At 42.2% G+C, this 26,697-nt stretch overlaps 1 long non-coding RNA gene across 1 annotated transcript in view; it reads left to right on the forward strand.

Moving 5' to 3' along the window:
- LOC126961674 (uncharacterized) overlaps window positions 1–18,587 on the forward strand; it is a 50,449-nt gene extending 31,862 nt beyond the window's left edge. The window contains exons 2-4 of the long non-coding RNA XR_007728385.1: window positions 16,237–16,378; window positions 17,061–17,203; window positions 18,517–18,587. This is a non-coding gene — a long non-coding RNA (uncharacterized LOC126961674). The remainder of the gene's footprint in view (window positions 1–16,236; window positions 16,379–17,060; window positions 17,204–18,516) is intronic.
- The last annotated feature ends 8,110 nt before the right edge of the window (window positions 18,588–26,697 follow it).

The following is a 26,697-nucleotide window of genomic DNA, read 5'->3' on the forward strand; positions in this document are numbered from 1 at the left end:
TCTTCAGTGAACTGTGATAGTTTGTGTATTTCAAGGACTTTATCTATTTCACTGAAGCTGTGAAATTTATATGCATAATATTTTTCATAATATTCCATGATTACCTTTTAATGTCTGCAGAGTCTGCTCATACTTTCATTCTTGAAATTGGTAATTTTTGTCATCTCTTTTCTTTTCCCTGTTTAGTTTCATGAAAGGTTTCTCAATTTAATTGATCATTTCAGAGAACTAGCTTTTGATTTAGTTTTTTTTTTTTTTTTTTTTTTTTTTTTTTGAGACAAAGTCTCACTCTGTTGCCCAGGTTGGAGTGCAGTGGTGTTGTCTTGACTCACTGTGACCTCTGCCTCCTGGGTTCAAGCAATTCGCGTGCCTCAACCTCCTGAGAGGCTGGGATTACAGGTGCGTACCACCATGCCCAGCTAATTATTTTTTTTTTAAGTAGCAATGGGGTTTCACCACGTTGGCCAGGCTGGTCTCGAACTCCTGACCTCAGGTGATCCACCTGCCTTGGCCTCCCAAAGTGCTGGGAGTACAGGTGTGAGCAACCATACCTGGCCTAGCTTTTGATTTTATTTTCTCTATTGCTTTTGTGTTTTTGACTTCATTGATTTCTGCCATTACCTTTATTATAATGTCCTCTGCATGAGTTGGGTTTATTTGTTCTTCTTTTTCAAATATCTTAAGGTAAAGGTTTAGATAGTTTCTGAGACTTTTTCTTTTTTTCTTTTTTTTTTTTTTTAGAGATGGAGTCTCGCTCTGTTGCCCAGGCTGGAGAGCAGTAGCGCGATCTTGGTTCACCGCAAGCTTCGCCTCCTGGGTTCACACCATTCTCCTGCCTCAGCCTCCCAACTCCCCAGTAGCTGGGACTACAGGCGCCCGCCACGACGCCCAGCTAATTTTTTTTTGTATTTTTAGTAAGACAGGGTTTCACCGTGTTAGCCAGGATGGTCTCGATCTCCTGACCTCGTGATTCGCCCGTCTCGGCCTCCCAAAGTGCTGGGATTACAGGTGTGAGCCACCGCGCCTGGCCCTTTTTCTATTTTTCTAATGTAAGCACTTAATGCTATAAATTTCCTTCACAGCACTATTTCGGCTGCATCTCATACATTTTGTTATGCTGTTTTCATTTTCATCTACTTCAAAATACATAATTTATCTTATGATTTTTTCTTTGATCTGTGAATTATCTATAAGCATTACTATTTAAGTTATAAATTTGGTAGTTTTTAATATACTCTTTTGTTATTTCTAATTTCATCCCATTTTGACTAGATTTTTAAAAAATTTATTCCCAATCTTCCCATCCTTTGCTAGAAAAATATATTATTAACTTATTTATTATTGCTTCCTTTCTTTTTAAAGCAATTTTGCTTAGTTCTCTTTTTCTCTCTGGACTGACTTGTTCTGCTTCAGAAAGTTCTAGACATAAAAAGACTGCTCCAGCCCTGGCTCTGTGTGACCTCTCAGCTCTGGGGCCCCAAACCAGGTAACCCCTGGGTTCCAATTCTAAATTCTCAGGAGTGTCTGATTTGATCAGCCTGGGTCGGGTCCAACCCTGGGAAATTGCTGGCACATAGAATTAACAAGGTCTGGTCTATCCCTTTAACAGAGCTGTGGACAAAAATAGATTTTAACAATGACACATGGACTGGAGAGCACCTCAGAAGTTCAGTATACTGGCTGGGTGCAGTGGCTCACACCTGTAATGCCAGCACTTTGGGAGGCCTAGGCGGGTGGATCACCTGAGGTCAAGAGTTCAAGATCAGCCTGGCCAACATGGCAAAACTACTTCTCTACTGAAAATACAAAAATTAGCCGAGCATGGTGGCAGGTGCCTGTAATCCCAGCTACTTGGGAGGCTGAGACAGGAGAATCGCTTGAACCTGGGAGGCGGAGGTTGCAGTGAGCCGAGGTCAAACCACTGCACTCCAGCCTGGGTGACAGAGAGAGACCCTGTCTCGGGAAAAAAAAAAAAAAAAGAAAGAAAAAAAAAGAAAGAAAAAAAAAAGTTGAGCATATTTATTCAGCAGAAACACTTGTCAGAGGCCTTCAAAGAGCATGGCTCTTTTCATGGTTCCTTTGATGGTTAAGTTTGATTTCTCAAGCTGGAGTATGCAGTGGTATTAGAGGGGCTTTTGAAAGTCATAGGATAAACATGGTGCGTCTTCTTGAAGCATCCATTTTACAAGACGTTTTGGGGAAATTTTATATTAAAACAAACATAAATGTATGATGGAATAGACTGCAAAACAGCTCAAGATTTTTGAGGACATGGAACAGGACTTGGATTTCATAGTGGTGGATGGATCCTTTGTGGAAAAATTCCTGTAGCTTCCTTGTAAGAAGCCCTGGAAAACTCAATGAAAAATGTCAAAAATCTTATTTAGTATCATAATCTTCACCTTGTTGGCATTTAAGTAATATTTCAATCTGTATCATGTACAACTTATGTGTGTATTTTTCATGAATACTAAGGCAGTTTCTCCAGGGCATCTATCCATAGGCACCGAGGAAGGGATACCAATTATGGGATTAATCTCAACATGCTTATTGCACACCTATGACATGCTAGGTCAAGTATGTCTTCTGAATATATTTTCTTTTGTGTTTATCTTGCTAAGATAAATGGGAAGGAAGTGGGGAAGATAGAGGTGAAGGTAAATGGAAATGACAAAGCTATTTCCAGTCTTGAAAGAGGGAAGGATGGGGAAGTGATAAGGAAGTGAGATAGTGTTACAGAAGCAATGCCTGGGACTAGACATGTTGGTTCTCTTGCAATTGAATTAAGATACCCAGGGGAAATGACTTGACAATCATCAAAGAGAGTAAACACAGACATCTCTTGGACCCAAGCCCATGTCCATGACCTTGCTCCACACCTTTAGTCCTTCCTCCTGCTCAAACTTATAGTTGAGCCATCACTAGATTGGTAACAAAATACCAAGAACAACTAGAAAAGGAATGAGAATTTCTTATTAGCCTCAATTTTCTTCAAGGGAAATACTGCAGATTACTGCACATATAAAAGGAAGCCCTACATTACATGACGAATCTGGTTATGACATGCACACTGTACAGTAAGTAATACAATGTAATCACTTCAGGTGTTTTCCTTTCCAGTTATGAAGGCATTAATATTGAAAGGAGTTTCAGAGACAAGGAAGCTTTGTAAACACGTCAGACCTCTGTGATGTTGAAAGGAATGTATTTCAGAATACTCAGTCTCATAGGTAGCTAGTCTATAAACACCTGCTCTGTTTTGCAGTTGATCCCTAATGCTCTGCTCTTATCGCTGGGTTAGCTTGATTCTTTGAACCCTGTTAAAATGTAAATATCTCTGGGAAAGGTATTAATTTTTCTTCATTATAGTTGTGAAAGCAGAAAAGAAAGAGGAACACCACAGATGATCTTGGTTCTAGTTACAGCTCTACCACTGGATTTCTGTGACTGATGGGGATAGCCCTTCTTTCCATCTCCATGACCTCATCTGAACATAAAGGGGCGAACTAGAAGATCTCTAATGTCTTTTTTTAGGTTCAACTTTCTGTGAGTCTATGAGAAAAGACAATATGGGTAGGACCATTTTGGGGATGGGATCTGAGTGGGCAGGTTTCTACGCTTGGAGCAAAGGGCCAGCAATGGGGATATGGGCACCCAATGCCAAACTTTTCTCAGAGTGTACTTCTCTCAAAGGAAACTCCTGGGGTTGTATACCTAAGTGATCATAACAGTGATAAAAACTATTGTTAATGCCTGTTCTGTGCTTCTGCTGACTTAATACAATTTACCTCAACTACTCATGATTCAGAATTGCTGATATGTAAGACCATGACGCACACATTCTTGAATCAGCTTCTAAATCTTTTACATGTCCTTAAGAACCAGTCAATACACGTCTTTACCTCTGTTGTGAGATGGGACAGATGTGTTTGTGACTATTCATCCTGTTAGTCTTACTTCATCTCAATAACTTGCCAAACAGAAAAGGTGACAACAGACCTGCATCTGCAAGAAAGTAAATTTGTTCACAAACAAATCGTTTACAAGTTATGGGATAGCCAGGTGGATATTTCCAGCAGGCAGTTGGAAATCCAAGTCCAGGGCTGAGGAAAGAGCTGGATTTAGGAGTCATTTATTTATAGGGAGTTGTTGATATCTAGGATTTCTGCCTTTTTAAAAAAACATAATAATGCATGTGTATTTATATGTCTTATCTACAGCACCAATTAGATGACATAACATAGAATTTTAAAAAATTTTTGAAGGGTTTACATGTTTTCAATGTCCTAAATGTGACTACGTCTTGTCAAGTGGCCGGGGAGAAGGTGAGGGCTGAAGTCAAGGTCAGGGTTAGGCTCTGGAGATAGCAGTTTTTGATTCTGATTGTGTTCCTAGTGTATCTCTCCATTTCTAAAATAGGGACACTTTAGTCTCAGTTCTATTTCTATTCAGACAGAGTTCCCTAGTCAGTGGCAGGTTTGGGGAACGTTTTCAGTGTCCATGTGATGTAGGTGCAGGAGTGAGAGGCAAGCAGGATGAGGGGCTTGGTGCAGCTTCTGTCCCTTGCTCAGGAAGGTGAGTGGGAAGATTCCTTCCGCCACCCCTGGCCTTTCGGCATCAATGAGCTCACGGTCTCCATGCAAGGGGGCTGGGCTCTCCGACTAGAGGCATGCTGCTGACCTAGAGATAATTAACTGATAGTTTCTACCACGACCTGCTGACCCCTTTATAGGAACCACTGTAAAGATAAAATGACTTTCTGTTTTCTTTTTTCTTAGTGTCTCCGGTGCCTGAAACCTTCACAGTCATCACGTTATTTCGTGTTTATCATTAATCTTTTCGTTGAAAGCATCCCCTTTTCTCCCCTCTTGTTCCTGCCCTGGCCCATCTGCAGTTCAGGTGATCGACCCTCTCAGAAAACACTCCCTGTGAAGCCAAAATGTGAGTGAGTTAGACTGGGCCATTTTCAGCATGCCCCTTGTCACCCTGTGCCTGTGCAGTGTCACCTACTTCTGATAACAGCCTTGGACTGAGGGCGCGGGGGAGGATGGTTTTATGCCACAGATACTTCATTCGTCAATGCTGTCTTCTGAATCTTTCTCCTCATGTCCATTATCACGGGCCTAGAACAATTGTTTTTATTAGACAGTTTAATAAATTGCCTCTTAGACCAGCAGGCGAACCCGAGCATCTTTCTGACTCCTGTGCTGTCATTAACATGCTTCTTAACTCAAAACAGCTGTTCCTCCCCTTCCGCCTCCCCCTCCTCTTCTCTCTCAATCTTTACTCCTTAGACAAACTTTGCTTATTCAGAAACTTTGGGAAAAAAGATTTTTGAGTAAATGAGAATTCTCAAAACATAAGGATTTGTCTCTTTCAGCATGGGCACCTTTTAATTTTAAACATTTTGATGAAAATCTTTCCAAAATACATTATTTAGTACCTTCTTAAACAGAGAAAATAGGGCAAAATTTAATTTTTTTCTTGATGCCTTGGGATCATGACAGTGAACAAGATTTTGTTACTCTGCTGCAATGCAATAGGGCCTTGGGGGTCTTTTGGAGCATATAAAGGGTCCAAAATTTTCTGATTCTGAAGTTATTTTGAAAACTTTAAATAGACTCTCGTCTCTCTGCTTTTCATCAATCCATTGACCTATCACTCTGGTTATCAATGTACCTATTTTCAGAAATTCTTCTACCCTAATTTTCTAATGTTCAATGTTTACTGTGAGCATAGAAGACCAACATAGACACACACTTACACACGTGTCCATGCAGATGTGCATCAGAACTGTGTATAAAGAGGTGTGAGGAGGTGCCTGAGAGTTTCCTATGAGTAAATGGAATATGTTATGAGTTCTCTGTTTTGGTTTTCCAGAGACTGCTTTTGTTAAATTTTTTGCTCATTTTAGGAAAAGAAAGTTGCAAGACAGATGAGTTTAATAATGATGAAAAGCTCCCAGATTTCTAGGAGCTATCTATTTTTCTAGAAAGTTCTTCCTCAGTTCATTTTTTTTTTTTCACTTAATGCAAGTATAGGCCATGGTTACTAAAAGGAGATTCCTTTTATGAGAGACCCGTCATTTCATTATCCCAACTTCACATACAAATGATTTCATTATCTTTAAAAATGTTATGGTATTCTCAAACTATTGTCATTAAATGCTGACATTAAAAAAAAAAAAAAACAAAAACCCACCAGGTGCAAAAACAAACTGCAACCACAACAGCTAAATCTCTCTCTCTCCCTCATTGTCCTCCTTGGCAAAGTTCTGTGGAAAGCTGAATAAATGAACAGGGCCATTTGACAGAGTGTAACCCACACCAGCCCTGTTGTGCAATGCCTTGAATGTAAGTCCTTTTCAACTAAATGGAGGTATATTTTCTTTTATATTGTTGACTTTGACCCTGAAGCTTAGCAAAGAACACTTGTGCAACATTTTCTGGATCAATTTATCATCTGCTCAGAGCAGACATGCATTTTTTTCTCATCATTAGAGGGAAACCAAACCCATCGACATAATCTCCCATTCTGCTTTGTTTTTTTCCAGTCCTTCATGTGGTAGATTCTGAAATATTAATGAAGAGATATGAAAGTAATGTGCTCTATTCTCACACCCAGCCCCAGTGGGAGGAAGGATATGGCCAGGGAGTAGGAGAATGAGAAATGTCCTCGTTTTGCAAAACAACGTTTCTCAAAGTCAGGTTGTTGGATTCCATCTCTGAATATCCCAAGGTGGTGATCTAAAATCCAGATTTCTGGGCTTACCTATACCTATGGAATCAATATTTCTGGAGGATGGGGCTTTGTCATTTACATTTTAAATGGATGTGCTTAAAACTGATTGGACTAGACGGTGTCCCAGCTTTTTCTTTAACAAATCCTATGCTGCTGACTCTTATGTGAATACTGGTAATAAACTGCTTACAGACTGGGCATCATGGATCATGCCTGTAATCCCAGCTCTTTGGGAGGTCAAGGCAGGAGGATCGCTTGAGCTCAGGAGGTTGAGACCAGCTTGGGCAACATAGTGAGAACTTGTTTCTATGTTTAAAAAAATTAAATTTAAAAATGTACTTACAGAATGCTCTTAATAAACTTTATTATTGTAAGAATAATAACTTTTGATTGTATAGCAGCATTTTTAACTTTTCAAAGTGTTTTCCTATTTTCTATATATAACCCCCCAGAGGTGGACAGGGGAGGTCTCATGACCTCCATTTTAGAGATGTAACAAACTCCCTGAAGCTTAATGACTTGTGCCAACTACATTATACCTTAGTGGTCAGGAGTCAGGACTGGCATGCAGGTCTTCTGACCTCATTTCACTGTACATTCGGTGTTCTAAGATCCAACACACAAAAGGAAGCTTTATTAAAGTGTCCCTTAAAAATGGACTTGAGCCGAAATCAGTGCCTTCCAGGCCTCTCCACATGCTGTCGAGTGTGCTGTGCATTTGCTCCTGAGAGACGAAAGCACAGACGAAGATGCCCTGCACGCCAGGAGAGAAATGGGAATCTTCAAAACAAAGGAATCTCATTCCTCTTCTGTTCATCCCCTTCAATTTTCTGATCCTTTCCCTCCACTCCCTCTTTCTTGTAAAGACTTAAACTCTGAAATAATTATATGAAATTAAGTTGGTAAAAGCCAGGCTTGTTTCCTTAAGATTGATGTGTTAACATTTGGGGCAGTTTTCTTAGGACTTAGGGAGAAGATTATTTCTGAGGTTGGCTGCGGGAAGCTTCCTCTTCCCTAGGGAGGGGTGAGCCTCCTTCCCAGGACACCTCCCTCCGTGACACAGCCTAACTGTTAGCAGAAGTTCATAAAAAAAGTTAGTTGATTTTTTTAAGTGCTGGAGACTTTTCTCCTTTTAATTCTGGTCATAACTACCCACTGTCCAAAAAAGGAGACACAGCAGGCTCTAAACTCTCTCTGAGACTGAATGCAAATTGAGTGTCTGGGAGTCTGAGGGAGGTGCGGGAAACACTTTCCAGCTCCACTAGCCTGTCTTTATCTGTAGATCAAGATAAGCGAGTGGATGGGTTGTTAGCAAAAAGGAATCTCTTCATGCAAATTATAATTCTCTTAAAAAAAAAAAAAAGTATGAAGGTGTGACCCTGCCTGTCACTTACCCATGTGCAGTAAAACGAATGGAAGGTTGGAAGACTGGGATGCTTTGCAGTGGAAAATGGCTTGAGTGCCCGTGCTGAAGCCATGCTGAATTTCCCGTGTTCCTGCGGCAGCCTGGGAGGAGACCAGCAGGGTCACATTCGAGTGGTGCTTGCCTGCCCTGACACATCATTTCTAATTATGACACCTTTGTAAACCCCTTCCCTTTTGCTTCATAGGGCTTGTAAAAGGCACCCACAAACCTCTGCCTTCCTGTGCCTCCCTGCCCCGAGGTAGAAATCCTCCTCTTGCAGGAAGTGCAAAGCAAAGTTCAAAGCTTTCTTGGTCAAAAGAGAGTGCGCCTGATCCAGGATAACATGATTAGGTAACAATTAGACCAAAAAAAAAAAAAAAAAAAAAGCCAGGGCCCTGCATCACTGGCCAGTGCTGGCCTTCTGCAATCTCTGCTCTTCTAAAAGATACTTATTATTTCCTTGTTCAGTATGAAGATGCAAACCCAAACTGAATACCATTTAGGGTCAAAGCCACAAGCAGCTTTGGGCTGTCAGGGGATGGAGAGCTGTAATGAGTCTGTGATGAAATGTCCCCACCAAACACAGAGGCTAAGGGATGGAGCTTAAGAGAGGGATGACAAAGAAAGGAAGCAAGGGTCCACAGACCCAGGGCAGACCCTGTCGCTCTGGTGACTTTCTGAATGACTGCCAGACTTGTTTCCCCGCTATAAAACAAGCCCAGTTCAACCCATGTTAAAAGGGGGTTAAAAGAGGTCATAAATCTTTCTGGGCACTGAAGATCCATGGAAAACGTGGCCTGATGTCTTTGACATCTGTTTTGGGTTCTCAGCCTCAGCTGGCTCCACTGCCCTTTCTCCTGCGATAACTCACAGGCCCCATTCAGGCCTCCGAATGGCAGGTATAGAGTGTCTCCCCTTGGAGCACTGGGGATGAGGGGTGAGCGTCCGGGCAGCAGGCGAGCCCCCAAGGCTGGCCCGCTGACACCGTAAGTCTATACCCAGGGACTGGTGGAGGGGAGGCTGTGGGATTGATGGTGTAAATGGGCAGCACACACAGCCTACAGAGGGGAGGCCGGCGGCGGGTGGGAGAGCGCTGGCTGAGGTTGGTCACACGGAGATTGAATTTCAGCTGAATTAGATCAGAGCTGTGGGAAACAGCACCTCCTTCACACACACAGCCGGTCTCATAGGAAGATGTGGGAGGGCGGCTGGGGAGACAGAGGCAGGCAGCTGCGATGAAATACCGAAGTCCACTCACAGCAGCTAACAGCTAACTTAATTACTCTACTACCTCTCCCCAGCATACTGGCCAGACTTTGCAGACTCTGGGGTTTTAGACTGAAAGGCTCCATGGTGCCAGGGAAAGATGGGGTGGTCAGCATTTAAAACACACTGTGGTTTGGGAGCGAGGCTGCGTGTGTCTCTAAAGGAGGAAAAGCGTGATTATCAAAGTACAGGAAAGGCAGGGAACTTTTAGATCCACAGCTGCAGAAGGCAAACTTCGGAAGGGATTTACGTGGCTTTCACTGCTACCTTTAGGGTTTGATGTTTTATAGCATTTTATTAACATGCAATGCAAGCTCTCAATACCATAACTGTGTTCGCTGCTGCTGCTCGGAACTGTTCCTCTAATCCCCTTTCTCTGCTTAATAACCTGACGCCATTTCAGTGACCCAGAATACCAGCTTTTCTTGGGGAGGCCTTAGAGGAGTGGAAAATTGGGAGAAAGATTTAGAATTAAAATGGGAACACTTGCAGTCCTATTAAAAAGGGCAAGAAGTCAGCTGCTTTGAAATCCACCCCCTCAGCAGGGGTGGGGAAAGCCTTTCCAGGAGACAGTGGGAACACATTTGTTCCCTAAGCTGGCACCAGAGTGACTTTCTCCAGGGCAGCCAGGGCCTGGCATTCTGTATACGCCATTTGAATCAGGGAGCCTTCAAATGATCCTTTTTTCTCTTCCTGTCACTCAACAAGAGGCTGGCGGCAAAAATTCCTACAGCAGCTTCTCCTGAACCAGGCAGAAACCAACCCCTGAGGCTGCTCGGTGCTCCCTAATCTCCTGGTTGGCATCGCACATCCATTCTGAGCCTGCTGCTACTGAGGAGAAAATGACCTCAAACAACTGCCCACTGAAGGTCCCATGTTGTCACCATCCCGGGGGCTTTCTGCATAGCGCTGCTTTTGTCGGACTGAGCAGCTTCTGGAGTTTTGTACAATGCCTGGGCCCGAGGAAACCTGCCAGGATGTTCCCAGTAGGAGGAACGATCATCCCCCGATAACAGACAGAAACACCCAGGGCAGAGACAGAGTCCACACTGTGGGATCTGACTCAATGTTTGAATTCTTAGGAGCTCACCACTTCATTGGATTTCTCATGACTGAAAAAAAGAGACCATTAGAATCTGGATGAGAATTTAGGTGCTGGTTTAGATTCTCTTAGATTAGATGGATATCCAAAAGAGTGTGTGGAAAAACTGCAGGAAGGGCCGGGCGCGGTGGCTCATGCCTGTAATCCCAGCACTTTGGGAGGACAAGGTGGGTGTATCATCTGAGGTTAGGAGTTCGAGATCAGCCTGACCAACATGGAGAAACCCCATCTCCACTAAAAATACAAAATTACCCGGGCGTGGTGGCACATGCCTGTAATCCCAGCTACTCAGGAAGGCTGAGGCAAGAGAATCACTTGAACCTGGGAGGTGGAGGTTGCAGTGAGCCGAGATTGCACCACCGCACTCCAGCCTGGGCAACAAGAGTGAAATTCGATCTCAAAAAAAAAAAAAAAAAAAAAAAAAAAAGAAAGAAAGAAAAACTGCAGAGTCTGAGTCATCTGAAATGAAATGGGATGAAAAATTTATATGTAAAAATTGTGTATATTTCCTCCAGCCCCAGGAAGAGAGCCCTATGTATTCTGTTAAACAGATCTGCTGATTTTCAAGATGCCAAGACTCTTCCAGACTTAAGAACTACTGTTTTATATTAAATATTTTGCAAAGGTAATTTTAAGAGGGAGCATTGGTTTCCCTCAATCACAGGCTCTGCAAAGTACAATGTGCTGTCTACTGTATACTTTGCCACGTGGAGCCTGGCTGCTTGACTCATGTAACTCAACGTAAACAGTAACTAGGAGAGGACACACATGAGCAGGCAGGGTGTGCCCACAGGGTCACTGCTTGACATGGTTACACTGCAGCTAGAGTATGGCTCTCCCTTGGATGGATCTATTCTGTTAATACCTCTGTCCCAGAATTCGTAGTCCCAAAGTGGTGCTCTGAGAGGATGTATTAACGAAAAGAAGGAGCATAAATGAGAACCTTAAAGAGTTTACAGGGTTTGGCCGGGCGCGGTGGCTCAAGCCTGTAATCCCAGCACTTTGGGAGGCCGAGATGGGCGGATCACGAGGTCAGGAGATCGAGACCATCCTGGCTAACACGGTGAAACCTCGTCTCTACTAAAAAATACAAAAAACTAGCCGGGCGAGGTGGCAGGCGCCTGTAGTCCCAGCTACTCGGGTGGCTGAGGCAGGAGGATGGCGTAAACCCGGGAGGCGGAGCTTGCAGTGAGCTGAGATCTGGCCACTGCACTCCAGCCTGGACGACAGAGCCAGACTCCGTCTCAAAAAAAAAAAAAAAAAAAGAGTTTACAGGGTTCAGGCTTGATAAACCTCTTGGATAAGAAAGGTGGGTAGATATAGAACAAGATTTGCATCCATCACATGGGAAGAGTGTACACTGGCCTGGGAGTACAAACCCCTTTCTGCCAGGGTAGGGAAGGTTCTTGGGGGAAAGGTGGTTTTCATAATACATCTTAAACAATAACAAAGATGCCAGAATCCCATAGTTTCCCTTTCTGGAGTTGATGTTTGGATGCAAATTATGGGCATGTTTTGCCTTAAATAAATCCAGTGTTAGGCCAGGGCAGTGGCTCATGCCTGTAATCCCAGCACTTTAGGAGGGCAAAGCAGGCAGATTGCTTGAGCTCAGGAGTTTAAGACCAGCCTGGGCGACATGGCAAAATCCTGTCTCCACAAAAAAATACAAAAATTAGGCCAGGCACGGTGGCTCACGCCTGTAATCCCAGCACTTTGGGAGGCCAAGGCAGGTGGATCACAAGGTCAGGAGTTCAAGACCAGCCTGGTCAACATGGTGAAACCCTGTATCTACTAAAAACACAACATTTGCTGGGTATGGTGGCACACACCTGTAATTCCAGCTACTTGGGAGGCTGAGGCATGAGAATTGCTTGAACCTGGGAGACAGAGGTTGCGGTGAACCAAGATTGTGCCATTGCACTCTAGCCTGGGCAACAAGAGTGGAAACTCTATCTCAAAAAAAAAAAAAAAAAAAAAAAAAAAAAAAAAAAAAAAAAAAAGGAAAAGAAAAGAAAAGAAAATCCAGTGTTGATAAGTTGATTTCCCAAAGCAGATGAATTGGGAAGTTGGGTGTGGTGATTATTTATGTTACATAGTAGCTACTGGTGTAGCTATGTAAAGACACTGTGGTTTACGCCTATAATCCCAGCACTTTGGGAGACTGAAGTGGGCGGATCACAAGGTCAGGAGATCGAGACCATCCTGGCTAACATGGTGAAACCCCGTCTCTACTAAAAATACAAAAAAAAAATTAGCCGGGTGAGGTGGCAGGTGCCTGTACTCCCAGCTACTTGGGAGGCTGAGGCAGGAGAATGGTGTGAGCCCGGGAGGCGGAGCTTGCAGTGAGCCGAGATCACGCCACTGCACTCCAGCCTGGGTGACAGATTGAGACTCCGTCTCAAAAAAATAATAATAATTAAATAGCAGCTACTGGCTGGGCACGGTGGCTCACGCCTATAATCCCAGCACCATGGGAGACTGAGGTGGCTGATTGCTTGAGGCCAGGAGTTCAAGATCAGCCTGGGCAACATGGTAAAACCCTATCTCTACAAAAACAAAACAAAACAAAAATTAGCTGGGCATGGTGGTGTGCACCTGTAGTCCCAGCTACTCAGGAGGCTAAGGTGGGAGGATCACTTGAGCCTGAGGAGGCTGAAGCTGCGGTGAGCTGTGATCATGCCACTACACTCCAGCCTAGATGACAGAGTGAGACCTTGTCTCAAAAAAAAAAAAAAAAAGAAAAGAAAAGAAAAGAAAAGAAAAGAAAAAAGTAGCTACCACTGATGCAGGACTCATTTACATACTTTATCTCAAGCAATTCTGACAACACAATGAAATGTGTACTATCTATCCCATTCTTCAGATGAGGAACTTAAGGTTTAGAGAGCTTTAGCTCCTTCCTGAGGATTACTTTTCTACTAAGTGCCAGAGAGAACCAGCATTGAAAGCCAGATCGGTCTACCTCCAAAGACTATGCTCTTAAATTCTCCATTAGTCAGCTCCTCCGTGCAGTGGGATTTGATGCTTTACCAGAAATATCAAGACCGTAAATGCATCTTAAACACAATTTGATTTTCAAAGGTAGAAAAAAAAAAAGAAATGAAGTTTTACCAAGTGCCTATAGTATCCAGATAGTATGTCAGGGGATATGACTATGTCATTTTGTAAAAAATTAAATTTTATAAAATAATCAATTCTGGTGGAATATTTTCAAAATATACTTGTCAGTTAAAGTTAGGTTTACATGGCCAGGCACAGTGGCTCACGCCTGTAACCCCAAAACTTTGGGAGGCCGAGGCAGGCAGATCACGAGGTCAGGAGATCGAGACCATCCTGGCTAACACAGAGAAACCCCGTCTCTACTAAAAATATAAAAAAAATTAGCTGGGCATGGTGGCAGGTGCCTGTAGTTCCAGCTACTCAGGAGGCTGAGGCAGGAGAATGGCGTGAATCCATGAGGCGGAGCTTGCAGTGAGCCAAGATTGTGCCACCGCACTCCAACCTGGGTGACAGAGTGAGACTCCGTCTCAAAACAAATAAACAAACAAAAAAAGTTAGGTACACACATGCAAATCTTCCCCCTCAAGTAGTCTCATAAACTAGTCAAAACTTTCCCAGGGCAGAGGGCAGATTTTGCTCCCTATTTTATCCCCTTTGTTCATAGAATATTTGTCTTAGGCCGATAAATGATTACTGAATGAATTAGTGTGTAAAAATGTGAACCTATTTTGAGGACAGCCATCAGAAAGCCTTATTTCTTAAAATGAAAGTGGCTCACCCTGGCAACCAGACATGGAGATAGGGGGATTGCTCAATATACACCCAAAGTAGGTCTTATGCAGAAGACTTAAGAAAGATGAGAGCGAAAATAAGACAAGGATATGGAGATATGGTTTTTGAAACTTGAAAAACTATACTTTGTTTTTCTAATGCTTGTTTCTATTCAGATTGGGGAAATTAAAAGCTCTTACTAGTTCAAAGTTTTGCCTGATGAATATTACACCTACCCCTTTCAGAGATCTCAGTGAATGAGTCCGTCTGTGACTTTTTTTTCAGCACTGTGATCCAAATGATATCCAAACATAACATTCCCCCTCCTACCCCCAACCCCTCAGTGCATGTGTGTTTGGTAAATGTTAATGTGTCTGGGGTGTTTGGTATTGGGAAGTTAACATTCTTTTTTTTTTTTGGTTGGAAATGCAAATAGTTCATCAAATGTAATGCTTTTGGTGAACCAGAGATTGAAAGAATGAACCAATTTTGAAGACAGTAATCATGGACTTGATTTGCAGCTTAAGAAAGGTCATTTCTGCTGAGTAGTATCCTGAAGCAAATACTACTAAGGGAAGCTACGAACTTTCTAGACTTAACTTTCTTAAAACAATGGATAAACATCCCTCTTGAGAAATGCAGGTATTCACATGCTTAAAGACAGAGGTTTGGTACATATGCATTTTTTTTTTTTTTTTTTTTTTCCGAGACAGGGTCTTGCTTTACTGCCTAGACTGGAGTGTAGTGGCACAGTCATAGCTCACTGCAGCCTCAGCCTCCCTAAGTGTTGGGATTACAGATGTGAGCCTCTGCGCCTGGCCTGCAGATGCTATCTTAAGGGTGCTTGCAGGCCTCTGGTGTGGTCAGAGCTCATGGGTTGTAAAGTCATAAATAAGTTATCTGCTTATTTATGTTTCTAAATGAATCTCTGTCTGCCCTTATGTCAGGCCAATAGCAGAGAGCAGTAGTCTTAGGAAGCGGAAATAATCACTGGGCTCAGAGTTCTTCACTGCCTGCTCCACACATTAAAATTCAGTATCCCAATTAGATTGTTCCAGGGACACTCCCTCCCTTCTTTCCTTTCTTCCACTGACGCATTCATCCATTCATTCAACAAACATTGATGGAGCCCCTCTGGTGAGAGGAAACACACAAATAAACCCTTAGAGTCCAGTGTGCAATCGAGGGTTAGAGCGGTGCACAGCTTTTGGAAGAGCAGAGTGGAGGGACCCCTGACTGTTGGCAGTCAGGGGCAAGATTTTCCTAGAGGAAGGGAGCTTGAGCTGAGCCTTTAAACTGTTTTTTGTTTTTTTTTTTTTTTTTTTTTTGAGACAGATTCTCACTCTGTTGCCCAGATTGGAGTACAGTGGTGCTATCTTTGCTCACCCCAACCTCTGACTCCCAGGCTCAAGCGATTCTCCTGCCTCAGCCTCCTGAATAATTGGGATTACAGGCATGTGCCACTACCGCCCAGCTAATTTTCGTGTTTTTAGTAGAGACAGGGTTCACCATGTTGGCCAGCCTGGTCTTGAACTCCTGACCTCAAATGATCCACCCACCGCTGCTTCCTAAAGTGCTGGGATTATAGTCGTGACTCACTGCACCTGAGCTGAGCCTTTAAGAATACAAGAAAAGTTTGCTAGGAAGAAAAGAAATGGTAAGGCTGTCCAGGTTCTCATACCATGTGTGAAAGCATGGGCGTGGGGGTGGAGAGGAGAAGTAGGCAGGGGAAATTGTGGCAGAGGCCAAGAAGGGAAGTAACCCTGCTTGGGCTCTAGACTGTGTGTAGAGCCATGATGAGAGATAAGGTCAGATAAGAATAACAATTGCTAACATTTATTGAACACCTGCTATTTTCCAGGCACTGTTCTAATGGATTTATGTGTTTTGACTTAGTTAATCATGGCAACAGCCTTATGAGGTGTGTATAAATATTACTACTGTTTTTCAGATTCACAGGGAGATCAAGTATTTTGCCCAAGAGCACACAGCTAGGAAGTGGAGAAGTCCCGGTTCAACCCAGACAGATTGACTCCTTCCTTCCACTGATGCATTCATCCATTCATTCAACAAACATTGATGGAGCCCCTCTGGTGAGAGGAAACACACAAGTAAGCCGTTAGAGTCCAGTGTGCAATCAAGGGTTAGAGCTGTGCACAGCTTTTGGAAGAACAGAGTGGAGGGACACCTGACTGTTGGCAGTCAGGGGCAAGATTTTCCTAAAGGAAGGGAGCTTGAGCTGAGCCTTTAAAGTCTTTTTTTTTTTTTTTTTTTTTTTTTTTTAAGAGACATATTCTCACTCTGTTTTCCAGACTGGAGCACAGTGGTGCCATCTCTGCTCACCCCAACCTCTGCCTCCCAGGCTCAAACGATTCTCCTGCCTCAGCCTCCTGAATAATTGGGATTACAGACATGTGCCACTACCGCCCAGCACTCACAGAATATTTATGGAAGAAACAACAAATGAATTTATTGATTTTTATCTATTAATTATATGGAAGTGAATTCAGACTTCTTCAGGGTTATGCTTACCTTTGCTTTTGAGATGTAAATTAGCAAAAATGAGATTCCACTAAAACCTTGTCACATATATATATTTGGAAATCTGTGGAATGGTCAACCCCAAACCAAAATTTACATAAGATTAACTTATTTCTTTCAAATTTACAACCAATGGATTGTGGGGTGTGTGTGCGTGTGTGTGTGTGTGCGCGTGTGTTCCATTTGTAGCATGTGTAGTTGCTTTATCTAATATGTACATTCTCTAATTCACAGATGGTTCCAACTTCCTACTCTTCCAGTTAAAATAAACAAAAAGGAGGGTCCTGAGTGTTTATGATTTTCCTAAGATCGATGGTATTTCTTCTGCAGATGATCAACAGTTGCCTGCCTTGGAATTTGGAGTTCGTAAGAACTAGGTAGGTAATGCAATTAGGTCACACTGACATTCAGGGATGGAATTTCCCCAGTGACATTAATGCATCCATTGCTTCCTATATATTTCAGTGTCATAAACAAAGTTGTTCTTTCCTTTGCAAGAAGAAAAGAGCACGGTGGAAACCGAGAAGTGTGTCTTCTGTTTGGTCAGCAAGGCAGGAAAGGCCTTGTGTGCTCTGTCCGTCAACACTGATAAGCTATGACATCAGGAGACTGGGAGGATCCCCAGCTGTTCCACCTACACTGGGTCCCAGGGCGCGTGATCCTGCTCAGGAAGCACGGGGAGCTCAAACGGAAAGATGAGCATCATGAACACAATAAGTCTACTCGGACTTTCTTAAATTATTTGAGTATCCATATATTTGACTTCAAGAGACCTTTATTTTCTGGGTTTCTTCCTTGTAGCTCAAAGAGTACGTGCTTTGAGCATTTCAGTTGGTGCAGCCCCTCTACAAAAGCCTTCCTTCAAAAGAGTCAAAATCTTAAAGAATCTAGCAAAACTAGAACAAGATGCATCATAATTGGTTTCTATGAATTAAGAAACAATTGATTTTTAACTTCTTAAGCATATTTGTGGTTAAGTATGATAGTATTTGATTTCTTAAGTATATTTGTGGTTATGTATAATAGTATTTGATGCATTTTATTCCATTGCGAAGAGTATTAATGATTATAACTAACAAGTTTTATGTGCTTTATGGTTTCAAATGCCTCCTACAAAGTTTATATTCGCTCATTTGGTTCTCTTTAGCCCTCTCTGAAATGAAGAAAACTATCATTATCCTACTTTTACAGATGAGGAGACTGGAGTTCAGGGAACATACTAGGCTAAGGGTTTTGCCTTAGAGGCAGCCTGTGAAAAGTAAAGGAGCAAGAACTTGAACCTAGTTCAACTTCCAAAACCCATTCTCCTCTTATCCATTCAATGGATAAATCAAGAAAGAGGTGAGAAACTTATTCTTGAGTGTCCAACGCGGGCTAGGTAATTTTATACATACTATTTCATTTAGAAACTACAGGTTGGGAACTATTATCAGGGATAAAGAAATGAAGATTCCAAGAGGACCAATAACTTAACAGATGCTTGGTAAATGATTGAGCCCTGCTACTGAAAAATAACAGGGAACTCCGGGAGAAAAGATGTTCTTGAACTATATCAGCTTACTGAAATTTGTTAGGAGTGCAAACCTAGGCAGAATATCTCACAAAAGGAAGCTTATTTGTAAAAAGTGGAGTTCAGTTGGCTTTTTTTTTTTTTTTTCTATTCTGAGGAATATTTTCTTTTCCTTTTCAGAAAATCCAGGTCAGGAACTGTATCTTTGCCCAGCCACCTGCAAACAGACTTGAGAAAAATGTAAACCACCCTCTGCAGGATATTGATTCTGATGGAGTAAATGTTGATTAAGCAGAATGGTGTTTTTTTTTTTTTTTTAACTGGAGGAATTCCAGATCTTTCCTTAGGCCCGTCTCCCCAGGGAAATGAGCTCTATCCTCAAAAATCTACAGAAAACCTGAGTAAGAATGAAGATTTATGATGGGAGACGCTGGGCGGAAGACGGCTGGCTATCTGGTGGGCTATCTAGAAGCTCATCTTTGTGTTATTAGAGAAACACTCCCGCTCTTGACAGGATATGGTCTGCTTATCACATAATCTTCTCAAGTTTCATTCCCATTCTGCTTACAAATGCCCCAAATATAAAGAGATGCATTTCATCAAGACAGCCTTTTAAGAGGCAGTTGATCCCAGCTGTTGCCGTCTATCTTAAACACCTACCTTTTCACCCTAGTGTGGAGTTTACATGTCGATAAGGGATGTAAAAAAGGGAACTTGAGAAATCTCAGCAGAGGAAAAACACCGAGGCTGTCTCCGGGGGTTGGAGTAGGAATAAGAGCTCAGGAAGCTCTAAGTTCCAGAACACCCCTTCTTTTCAGAGAGGAGCCCTGGGGCGATGCTGGCCTGCCCCAGGCCTTGAGCTGACCTCAAATACCAGGGACTGGAAACCCTTTACCAGGCACATAAGCTGAGGGTTTCATTGCCTGCTACTTTGACATTTTCTTGTCAAGAGCTGGTGGTAAAACAGAAGTGAAAGATGCAGGTAGGAACAGGAGAGCCAGACCTGGAAGGTTTTGGCTCACCCATGGACCCTCCGTCCTGGCATTGTCCATGCTCATCCAAGATGAATTCTCAATACCTGCTTTCATGACACACATATGTAGACCTGGGATGCATTCCCAGATGGCCAAGTGGGATATGCTGGCAAATGACCTGTGAGTTTTCTCTCACTCCTGAGTCTGCAAGCTCAGAAAGCCAGGGGCTCTTGGAGGTTGCTAAGTCCAGAAGACTTTTATGCAGAATACGGAGTGGGAGGTTAGAATTAAGTATTAAGTGGGCAAAACAGGAGGGGTGGTTTCAGAGTCCTGCTTGGGTCCTGGTGCGGCCCGTTGTAGCTGATGGGGTGGAGGCGGGGAGGTATCTCCTTTGTTGGAGAAGAAATAAACCTATGACTGTGAATCCAGTCTGCTCCCTCCTAAAGACTGGGCTGCAGTGTTTGAAGTCGGGACTGGTGTGTTTCGGGAAGCTGGCTACATCAGGTTCCCATTAGCCCAGGCAGCAGCACCAGTGGGTTCACACCGCGACATGGTAACAATTAAGCCTTCTGCTACTGGTCCTTACCCTGAGGTGAGGCTCTTTTCCTTTTTACCAATGTGACTTAAAGTTGCCCTGGTTTCCTTGTGGCTCGATTTCCTGCAGATTCCCGTTACTTCGTGTCTAATCTTCTGAGACCACTCATTAGACCACACAAATTGGAACAATTGTCTCCAGCACACAGATCCTGTTCAAGACCCTCAGTGTACCTAGGAAAAAGACTATCTCTCTGAAACGTGAGAGTTACTTCCTGTGTAAATAGACGAATTACAAAAAATCAGAGGTATAAATATTAGGGAAAATAAACTAATTATACGCCCATACCCTGAGGCATGCTAAAATTATTTTCTTCCTTTAAAAAAAAAGCAGTGGGTTAGAACAATTATTTCCATTTTCAGTGATGAGAGAGATAATACATGTACAAATGACTGTAGTATGAAGCAGAAAAACAAAAAGATACCATTACATTCTATGGTTTTTCCAAGCAAGAAAAATATTTCTTTATAGAGAATAAGCCAGATCAGAGAAATTGCCATTTGAGTTGAAACTTGAAAAATAGGTGGAATTTGGATACATGGAAGTTGGTGGAAAGAAGAAAGAAGCATTTAGGAGGGGGAACAAAAGCAACAAAAATGTGGGCATTTTCTTAGTACTTATGTAGCTTAAGCACTGATACACGCTATGGGAAGTAAAATAATGTATAGATGCCTCTCAATTTACAAAGAAGTTATGTCCTGATAAGTCCATTGTAAGATGAAAATATTGTGAGATGAAAATGCATTTACGTGCCGGGCACGGTAGTTCACGCCTGTAATCCCAACACTTTGGGAGGCCTAGGGGGACAGATCACCTGAGGTCAGGAGTTCAAGACCAGCCTGGCCAATACGGTGAAACCCCATCTCTGCTAAAAATACAAAAATTAGCTGGGTGTGGTGGTGCATGCCTGTAATCCCAGCTACTCAGGAGGCTGAGGCAGGAGAATCACTTGAACCCGGGAGGTGGAGGTTGCAGTGAGCCGAGATCGCACCACTGACTCCAGCCTGGACGACACAGCAAGACTCCGTCTCAAAAAAAACCAAAAACCAAAAACCAAAAAACAAAAACAAAAAGAATGCATTTAATATACCTACCCTAGTGAACATTATAGCTTAGCCAAGCCTACCTTAAACATGCTCAGAACACTTCCATTAGCCCATAGTTGGGCAAAATCATCTGGCAACACAGTGCACTGTAGAATATCAGTTGTTTACCCTCATGATCCTGTAGCTGCCTGGCAGCTGTGGCTCACTGCCCAGCATTGAGAAAGAGAATCACACTGCTTTCTACTGAATGTATATTCCTTTCATACCATTGTAAAGTTGGAAAATGTTAAGTTGAACCATTGTAAGTTGGGGGCTATCTATAAGACATAGGTCCTGCCTTCAAGAGGCCTTCATTTGAGTTGAAGTGATGAAACAAACACAGGATAGAAATAACTTAGAGAACAATGTAAGACATGTATGATCTTAAATCACTGCAGACCTAGGTAACATTTAATTGTGGTATGTAGGTGATAAATAAACATGATTTCAAGTAAAGAGTTGTCGAAGTTTGGTGAAATAGCGAGACCAGATTTGAGGGGGATGATGTTTAGTTAGATGCTTAGGGCTGAAGGAAAGTCATTAAAAGAAAGGAGAAAATGAATGAACTGAGAACAAGACAGGCCACATGCCGCAGACTAGTGGTTCTCCAGCTTCAGTGTGCATCAGACTCATTCAGAGAACGTGTTAATAACATACATGTCGCTGAGCTCCACAGCAGACTTTCTGATTTAGCAGGTCTGGTATGAGGTGTGATGAGTTGCATTCTGGCAAGCTCCCTAGGGATGCTGGTGCACCTGGTCTGGAAACTCACACTTTGAGAACTGCTGTGGACAGATCAGCATGCCCAGAGCACAAGCATTTACTTGGGGAAAATAGTGGGAAATCAGACTGTACAAGGGAAGTCCACCAGAAAAGTATTAAAAATCAGTTTGCTGTAAATTCTCTTCATTTTCCTGATGGTTGATTCCTCATCTGAACAAAACCATAAACACTCTTGACTTTTTCTACTCCCAAATGACTTCTTGGTTTAGCATGAATTACTGAGAAAGAAGAAAATCACGGTTTTATGCCTCCAGAAGAAACTACCATGGTTAAAGCTGGATATCATTTCAGAAGACAGATTCCATGAATCCCTCTGCAAGACACACATTCTTAAATAGCTTTACCTCTTCCAGGAAGTGTGGTCTGTTATGGGACTGGTGTTAAGGAGCTTTACACATTGAACGGCCACTGTCAGAGCCAACCCCCTTAAAACCCAAGTGTTAAAAACACTGACCAAAGAGACATAGCAAAATGATGCACTATTTCATTGCTTTCCTAAGAGATCCACATCATTTATTATCTCAAATGTTTTATAAATAGCAGTTATAACCCTTATTACATTATCTTTTGCTTTTGCATATTTAAATAAAAACTTATTTTTCCCCCTATTTTCATAGAAAAAAGAAGTAATCCAGATGAATGTGGGGGTGAGGGGTGAAAGATGCCCAAATTTGAAAACTTTTTTTAAACGTCTTCATTCTGTTTGAAGTAAAGCAATCTCATAATCTTCTTTCTACACTATGGGGTTTTTAAAATGAGTTTCTCCTGGAATTTGTTAGCTTGATGGAGGTGGAAATGTTTTCCTGTAGACAGCTTTTCTTACACGTGTTTAAAGATCAAGCTGTAATATGGTATGTGCAGTACACTCTCCAAAATTTTCTTCAATCCTTTGACTATTGAAGATAAGAATTGTGTAGTATGCAAATGACAGTGATTAGAGAACATCACAGTATACCCAGTTAATAGCATGATTCATATTTATGAAGTACTAATTTCATATAAATACCAAAAATATATACTGATTATACTGTTCAAATTTTGAATTGAGCAAATAAAACAAACTAGCTAGGAAGATAATTTATTTTATAACAGTGAACCACATTTATCATTTATTATCTTTTCTCATGATTTAATGGGTGAAGGATAACTAAAGTAAATAACTTTTAAGGTATTTCTTTACGTCGAAATAAATGACGTATTTCAGTTCCATAATGAAATTAGGGACCGATATGGTTTGGCTGTGTCCCCACACAAATCTCATCTTGAATCATAGTTGCCATAATCACCACATGTCATGGGAGGGACCCAGTGGGAGGTAATTGAATCAGGGGGGCGGTTTTTCCCATGCTGTTCTTGAGACAGTGAATAAGTCTCATGAGAGCTGATGGTTTTATAAAGAGCAGTTCTCCTGCACATGCTTTCTTGCCTGCCACCATATAAGAAGTGCCTTTGCTCCTCCTTCACCTTCAGCTATGATTGTGAGACCTCCCCAGCCATGTGGAACTGTGAGTCCATTAAATCTCTTTTTCTTTATAAATTACCCAGTCTTGGATGTTTCTTCCTGGCAGTATGAAAATGAACTAATACAGGGACTAAAGATGCTCACTGAAGTGCTTAGAAAGGGAATTTTGCAGCACAGGTAAGAGAGAGTAAGAAACTATTACATGTGTTGAGAGCTGGGCGGGAACTTTCAGGGGCTGCATTGATTGTGGCACCTGCCTGGAAACCCATGGTGGCTTAATGACAGGGTGAGGCCAGACTACTGGATTTGTTAGGATTGCTGACTCCTTCACTGGGACCCTCTCTAGACTATGCTAAGGAGCAGCTTCTTTTTAGAAGATAAACTTTTTTTTGGTAAATTTATCTCAGATTTATTACCTACTGACATTTATTACCTCCCTTACACATTAAGCATCCTAGTAAAAATAACATCTTGAGTGAAAATAAATTGAATACAATTAAGAAAATTTGATTTTTCCTCTAACTCAATATCAAAGATGATGTTTTAATTTTGTTTTATTTGGCCATGTGTATTTTTCTGTGAAGAAAATTTATAAAATTGGGATTAGGTTTCCTTTTTTTTTTTTTTTTTTTTTGAGCGCGAGAGAGAGAGAGAGAGAGTCTCACTCTGTCACCCAGGCTGGAGTGCAGTGTCCTGATCTCTGCTTACCGCAACCTCCACCTCTCAGGCTATAGCAATTCTCCTGCCTCAGCCTCCTGAGCAGCTGTGATCACAGGCACCCACCACCATGCCTAGATAATTTTTGTATTTTCAGTAGAGATGGGGTTTCACCAGGTTAGCTAGCCTGGTCTTGAACTCCTGGCATCAAGTGATCCTCCCGCCTTGGCCTCCCAAAATGCTAGGATTAAAGGTGTGAGCCACTGCACCCAGCCTTGTCATTTTATTCTTGGCCAAAAATACATTACTCAGTTTGGTCAACTACTTCATTTATCAAACGATGCTTTCTAAACTTTTTTTACTTTAAGTTCCAGGGTACATGTGCAGGATGCGAAGGTTTGTTACATAGGTAAACAAGTGCCACAGTGGTTTGCTGCAGTTATCAACCCATCACCTAGGTATTAAGCCCAGCATGCATTAACTATTTTACCTAATGCTTTCCCTTCCCCTACCCTACTCCCCAACAGGCCTCAGTGTGTGTTGTTCCCCTCCTTGTGTCCATGTGTTGTCATTGTTCAGCTCCCACTTATAAGTGAGAACATGTGGTGTTTGGTTTACTGTTCCTGTGTTAGTTTGCTGAGGATTATGGTGTCTAGCTTCATCCATGTCTCTTCAAAGGACGTGATCTTGTTCCTTTTTATGGCTGCATAGTATTCCATGGTGTATATGTACCACGCTTTCTTTATTCACCTTATCACTGATGGGCATTTGGGCTGATTCCATGTTTTTGCTATTGTGAATAGTGCTGCAAATGAACATATGTGTGCATGTATCTTTGTAATAGAATGATTTATATTCCTTTGGGTCTGTACCCAGTAATGGCATTTCTGGGTCAAATGATATTTCTGGTTCTAGATCTTTGAGGAATCACCATATGGTCTTCCACAATGACTGAATTAATTTACATTCTCACCAACAGTGTAAAAGCATTCCTATTTCTCTGCAACCTCACCAGCATCTCTTGTTTCTTGACTTCTTGAGGTTTTTCTGTTTTGTTTTGTTTTGAGACAGTCTTGCTGTGTCGCCCAGCCTGGAGTGCAGTGGCACGATCTTGGCTCACTGCAACCTCTGCCTCCCAGGTTCAAGCAACTCTCCTGCCTCATCCTCCTGAGTAGCTGGGATTACAGGCGTGCACCACCATGGCTGGCTAATTTTTATATTTTTGGTAGAGACAGGATTTTGCCACATTGGCCAGGCTGGTCTCGAACTTCTGGCCTCAAGTGATCCACTCACCTCGGTCTACCAAAGTGCTGGAATTTTAGACATGAGCCACCGCACCCAGCAGTGTTTCTTGACTTTTTAATAATTGCCATTCTGACTGGCGTGAGATGGCATCTCATTGTGGTTTTGATTTGCATTTCTCTAATGATCAGGGATGTTGAGCTTTTTTTTCCATATGTTTCTTGGTCACATGAATGTCTTCTTTTGAGAAGTGTCTGTTCATGTCCTTTGCCCACTTTTTAATTTTTTTTTTCTTGTAAATTTGTTTAAGTTCCTTGTAGGTTCTGGATACTAGATCTTTTGTCAGATGGATAGATTGCAAACATTTTCTCCCACTCTGTAGGTTGCCTGTTTGCTCTGATGATACTTTCTTTTGCTGTGCAGAAGTTCTTTAGTTTAATTAGATCCCATTTGTCAATTTTTGCTTTTGTTGCAATTGCTTTTGGCAATTTCGTCATGAAACCTTAGCCCATGCCTATGTCCTGAATGGTATTGCCTAGATTTTCCTTTAGGGTTTTTATAGTTTTGGGTTTTACATTTAAGTCTTTAATCCATCTTGAGTTAATTTTTGTGTAAGGTGTAGGAAGGAAGGGGTCCAGTTTCAATTTTCTGCATATGGCTAGCCAGTTCTCCCAGCACCATTTATTAAATAGGGAATCATTTCCCCATTGCTTTCTGTTAAAGGAAAAACTTCAGCCGAATCAAATAATGCTTACTGGTTTTTGTTTTTTTTCCAAAAATCAAATCCATCAACTTCAAATCCACACAGAAAGAATAATGGTAGGCTGGCTGGGTGTGGCAGCTCACGCCTGTAACCCCAGCACTTTAAGAGGCCGAGGTGGGTGGATCACTTGAGGCCAGAAGTTTGAGACCAGCCTGGCCAACATGGCAAAAACCTATCCTCTGGTAAAAATTCAAATGTTAGCAGGGTATGGTGGCATGGGTCTGTAGTACCAGTTATTAGGGAGGCTGAGGTGGGAAGATCACCTGAGCCTGAGAGGTGGAGGTTGTAGTGAGCTGAGATCATGCCACTGCACTCCATCCTGGGTGACAGAGTGAGACTCTGTCAAAAAAAAAAAAAAAAAAAAAAAAGAAGGAAAGAAAAGAAAAGAAACGGAAAAGAAAAGAAAGGAAAGATGATATGGCACAACTGAGGAGATGTGAAGGAAAGTGCCAAGAGAAGATAAAAAAATATTTGGGATAACAGCTGCATCCCTGGAAGAGATGTGGCCTCCCAAGAAGACTCCAAGAAATAAATGTGGCCTCCCAAGAAGAACTTACATATTGGCCACGTAATTTCTGATGTTTGGGTAAAAAGGTACATTCCCACCTAGTCATGCCTTGTTCATGATGTCTTCTCATAGGCTGATCATGAACGTTGCCACAGAACAAAATTCTGCTCATGCTTCATTTGCTTAGAAGTCTTCATTTAAAGTATCTGAGGCCAGGTGTGGTGGTTCATGCCTATAATCCCAGCACATTGAGGGACCGAGGAGCGTGGATTGCTTGAGCCCAGGAGTTTGA

This window comes from Macaca thibetana, chromosome 8 (genome assembly GCF_024542745.1).
Source record: "Macaca thibetana thibetana isolate TM-01 chromosome 8, ASM2454274v1, whole genome shotgun sequence".
Classification (NCBI taxonomy): Eukaryota; Metazoa; Chordata; class Mammalia; order Primates; family Cercopithecidae; genus Macaca; species Macaca thibetana.